Here is a 5,865-nt window from a genome sequence, read left to right on the forward strand (position 1 = left end):
GCGTTATATGACTCCTTTGTTCCCGGTCGATCCGTGCGTTTGAGCCATTGGTAATCGTGCGTTCGAGCCATTGGAATTTTATCTTAAAAACTAATAATTTTCCTAACTCCTAACATGCAAAAAATACAAAACAAAATTTTTTAATGATAAGTTATTTATATAAGCCTTCGTACATGATTTTGATATCAAAGCCATGAACTTTGTAACGGCAGAGGCACTCTAGATCAGAATCTAGGTCAGATTAAAAGCGGAGTCTAGGAGGATAAGCCTCCCACGGACGGTAAACGTTGACGGCGATGAACTGGAGGTGGTTGATGAGTTCGTGTATTTGGGATTACTAGTGATCGCGTGACAATAGCACTAGTAAGGACAATGTACAAAACTCTCACAGTGCACTTTAAGCTGTTACTCTGCTCAAGGAGGATATACGTGCCCTTGCTGTGTTCAAATGGAACTTAAAGCGGAGAGTAGCGAAAGCCCAAGGGTGGGAATTATGAGCTAGAGGCACTGCTTGGAGAGATTCCTACCGTATATCAGGCAAAAGTTGTTAGGCTACGGTGGGCCGGACACGTCGCATGGATGCCAGACGTCAGTAAAACGAAATCGATTCTTCTATAATCCAACCAGCACCAGAAAGAAAGGGATCCAACGTGTAAGATGGGTTGACTAGGTCGAAAGCAATTTCCAACTTCTTAGATGCTTGGGACATTAGCGACATGTGGCTCAAGCCAAGATCGAAATGTACCCAAGCAGCACACTTTTGACACTTTTAGTTGAAGAAACTTATTTACGACTGAAATTGGTTCTAAATCAGTTACCAACACTGCTTTACAACAACTGTGCTAGTAGGGTATGGAGACGCCGCACGGACGAGCCACCCGGCTCTATGCTGACAACGATGACGATAGTCTCGGTATAAGATTGATAATTGGTTTGTTGCCAAAAAGGTAAAGTAAAATAAGAAAATACGTGTCCCGCTTTACGAGGGAAAAATCTGGTAGATAAGTTCGTGTGTTTATCAAACATTATTCATAAAAAATCGCGGGTATGAAATGGGGAAGGCAAATGAGGAGCGTCCAATATAGCTCTAGCCATCCCATGCCCCTACCTGGCGTCTCCACGTGGTCATACCTGGTAATGCTCTATTGAGTAGCCAAGTTAGGAGGTGCGATGCTGGGTGGTTCCCGGCTGCCTGATCTCAAAACCCTGGTTTTGGGCAGATGGCGGAGCCACACGGCCTTGCTAATACGTAAGCCTAATATAAGTTATTTTAATTATTTTTGTCGTTTTAGCTTATGAAGTATCTCCTGCTGTATAGTAAAAATTTTGGCCAAAACGAGTTTTAATGCTGCACATCGATACAAGAATGAAAAAATTAGATTAATTATTAGAAGCACTTACGGAAGCTCAAAGGACGCAACTCTATTCCATACGAAGAACTGTTGGTGAGATTGTTCTATTTTTGCCCATGTATACCATATTTCATCTTAATATCACATTATTAATAGTATTATTATTGATATCATAAATGTGGAAGGCTGGGTGATGGAGTGGATTGCCAACCTGATTCCCTAAGGTCATCACGTGGGTTAAAGTTGGTTCAGCGAAATTGGTTATTACAGGGAAGGATCCCGATACTGGAAGGCGACTCTCATAACCCCGAAATGCGCACAAGTGCCTCTGCTTGTGGGTCAGTCCAATCCCTTTTGGCCCTTCTGTAACAGCATTAGTGTGAAAGTCATTTGATCATCAAATACTACTACTACTACTACTACTACTACTACTACTACTACTACTACTACTACTACTACTACTACTACTACTACTACTACTACTACTACTACTACTACTACTACTACTACTACTACTACTACTACTACTACTACTACTACTACTACTACTACTACTACTACTACTACTACTACTACTACTACTACTACTACTACTACTACTACTACTACTACTACTACTACTACTACTACTACTACTACTACTACTACTACTACTACTACGAAATATAAACCTGGAAATAAAATAAAAAGAAAACTTATCCAATTTAATTCTACTGTGTAGAGTAAGGAGGGGTAAAAGTGCGATGCGGGTAAAAGTGCGATTCAATGATTTATCGGTGCAGATTCCGAGTAAATCTTCTACATTGGCATGGATGGGTGACTACTTTGACAGCTTGAATCTAACGTAAACTTTGGTTGCTTACGAAGCATAGTTGCTGAGTTATGTGTAAATGTTATTTTAGGGCAGTTTTGATGTAATTTTTCGATATACGGCAAATACGATATCAACAGGAGGATATTACTTGTTGAAAATTTGTAGCAGCGTTTTACATCACTCACATATCTGTTTTGAAAATACAGCGAAAATAATTTACAAAATATATTTCGCTTTTCCGTAATTTAATCTAACCCCGTCAAGCGCCTAGCGGGGTAAAAGTTCGATTCACGGACGGTGCAAAAGTTCGATTCATGGACGAGGCAAAAATGTACAGCTAATTACATACAGCTTTAGACACTATATTACAGATACTAGAAATGAAAGATCTGCAGAAAACTGAGTGCTCTACAGATGTTGGCCGAAGAAAAACAATGTGTTTCCGCTGATGAAACAAAAAACAAAGGTTTGGAAAAGTTTCGATCTAACGGAGGCTGCAATACACCAGCGCAAAACAGAAAAGATGTAAATTGAGAATATTTCTTATCAAAACATAACGCAGATTGAAGATAATATGGTTTTGTTAGCTACTGCTGGGCTAATTTCATGGATTCTAGCTTCGAACTTTTGCCCCGCGGTTTTCGTACTTTTGCCCCACTAGTGGGGTAAAAGTGCGAATCTGCACTTGATCAGAAGAAAGAAGAATTTATTTTGCAAAACACTATTACCGCAGATGATGCATAGTTGAATGTGAAGACATTGAGTTACTGCGTCACTATAAAATATATTATGTTGTATTCCTTCTTTATAGCTCACGAAAATTGATGACAACTTCAAACATCGCACTTATGCCCCGCCCAACTCTATATGTATTTTATTCTTGACAGATACGTATTTCGCCTACGACTTGCAGGCTTCCTCAGTGTCTGTTTTCGAGCTTCGAAACTCCGAATAAAATATACATAGAGTTACGTAGAATTAAATTGGATAAGTTTTCTTTTTATTTAATTTCCAGGTTTCGTATTCTACTAAGACGCTCCAAAAACTTCAGTCGAAATATAAAACTCTTTAACTAGGACACTTGTTTCGACCACTTTTATTTGTTCTCACACCTCTGGCTTTGTATATTCGGCTAGTTTACAGATAGACTTTTACCCTTTTTATTATTTCTTATCATCGCATCCATTGTTTCGTTACCGTCCTTCTGATTGTATTATTCCATCTGTCGTATTTCCCTCTCTTTACATAATGTTTTTATTTTAGTTTATTGAATAAAATTACAGCAGCATTCGTTCCTCAGTACGTGCCAACCGGCTTGAATGTAGTCCAAAATTCTTTTCTGCGTAAAAAAATCTTCAATTATTCGTAAACACATATATCGCACCCGTAATGTCAGAGCTCCGATCTTGATAAGTGCGATTCGAATTTATTTTCACGTTTTGCTCCATTTTCTCTCTACGGAGAAATGTTTCGCTTGAATACGTACAAACAAAACTAAAAAAAAGCGATGCAACAACAACGGTGGAAAAAGTTAGTTCTACAAAACAAAGTGAGTTTGAAAGCGAAGCAAAATGTTACAGGTTTATCGCTAAACTGCTGATGCTACAGAAGTGAAATAAAGTGAAACATCACCAAAATGGGATTAACCTTCGGTTGTTGTTTTCTTCCGTGCTTCACTTTTTTTCCTCCTCCTGTTCTGTCCTCCTCGTGGCAGCCAGGGCCGAGGGGTGTCGTTCAGTTTTGGGACACCAACCGTTTGATGATGGCGAATCCTGTGCCAGCAGCATGAACTTTTTTGGAAGGCTGTTTATCTCGAAAGTGGATAGCGATGGTTGTAAATGTTTATTTTCGAGTAGATTTATGTGAAATTTCAATAGACTGTGCAGTGCATGAAAAAAAATCAATTAGCATAAAGTTTACATCTATTTGCAGATTTTCTGATTTTCGATAAATTTCACCAACGGTAAATAGGATTGCCTTGTTGATTGATTTCTAATTTCTATCACATTGAAACTTTTGATGAGAGTGGAAACTTTAGTTCAACAAAGATTGTCGCTCGCACAGGCGACGACGGCCACTATCATAGATCGTCCTAGCGACAGCTCTACCGCATCCTAAGATTGGGCTTAAATAGCGAAATTAATTAACCAGCTTCCTGCCAAGCTGCTGAAATTTATTAGTTTCCTCGTAATTCCAAAGAACAATATATCCTCTCTAGTCTGCATAATTTCCGCTGGAATATGTGTGCAGAATCGGAGCCAAAGTTCACTATCCGCATTCCTTCGGCACTGGACGGCCAACGGCAGGCGGAAACTGCATAAATATACGATAATTCTGGAGGTGGTGTGTCACACAGCAGCAGGTCGGCTTCCGGTTTAGTTTGCCACTGCGGGAGATTTCCGCTAAAGCTAGAGACTATGCTGCAATCGCTAACTTTGCCAGGATTAGGTTTATAGGGACTTGAAACAGTTAAATGGATGGCATACAACTAATCTGAAATGCAACTGAGCTAGGATTCTAAATAATCTATGATAATGTGGGATGTTAGACTGATAATTGTTTAACAATTAAAAATTGTTATGGGGAAATGCATAAGAAGAAAATCAGAATATTTCTTCTGATAGAACAGTTTATTTTCTCTTCATACCTCCGATAAATACACTATCTTAATTAACACAACCGTAATCGTTTCGAATCGGCTAAAACAACATCGTCCTTTTAATTCCTTGTGGAATTTAGCTCCCTTCCCTTCATGTCGCATCCCGATTTGCCATCTAGTTTCAATTTGTTATCTATCTGTCCAACCAACCCTTGTGGGTGCGAGCTTCAACTCAATAACCGTTTAAAACTTCTCATTCGCCTCGTCCTGCAATATCCCAGCGGTACTGATTACAGACCGGGAAACACCCAGCCATACCTAACGCCCACCCACCGCACCGAGCATCTACGTATGCACGTGGGGCAAATTGTAGCCCGTTATTTGATCTATTCAACGGGCCACACACAGCTCGAAGCTGGTATCATAATTAATATCTCCATAATCCTCATCATAATAAGCAGTAAATGCCGCAAATCGGGTTAAGCGGATTAAAGTCCTGTCTGGAGCTGGCCAGCTGTATGGTATAGTTCATTACGAGGACACACAAAGCTTCAACTACTACGGGCACGAGGTTGTTGAAATTTAGTCAGAAGCATCAGTAGCTTGATGGAGTTTATCATTACGGGCCACATTAGATTCGAACGGCAGACGGGTTAAACTCATTAACAACATATTTTGTCTGGCTGGTTATATAGTAGCAGATGACAGAAGTGTAATCATTAATGGGAGGTGAAATTTGGAAACTGCCATGATAACAGGGAATATTACGAACCTAAGTATAAGTTTACTTAAACCAATTGCATTAGACTGCAGGCATGGCAGCCATCACGAGAATTTACTTCGCAGAAGTCTTATAAATTGCGTCGCAATTTATGCAACCCTTCGAGAATTTTCGTATTTGCTGCTTGAATAGTTAAATCGGTAGAAGTCCCATTTCCGCTAAGGCGCACGTCACAGTTGGATGCTTTGAAAGAAGTCAACAGTTGGGCGAGGGCGCATTTGGCTCAATCATAGTTTGGATGATTGCACACCAAAAATTTCACATCTGATGCTATTTTGCTTCCCGACCCAAAACAGACAAGTCAACTGATTTGAGGGGA

The sequence above is a fragment of the Sabethes cyaneus genome, chromosome 3 (assembly GCF_943734655.1).
Source record: "Sabethes cyaneus chromosome 3, idSabCyanKW18_F2, whole genome shotgun sequence".
NCBI classification, from domain to species: Eukaryota; Metazoa; Arthropoda; class Insecta; order Diptera; family Culicidae; genus Sabethes; species Sabethes cyaneus.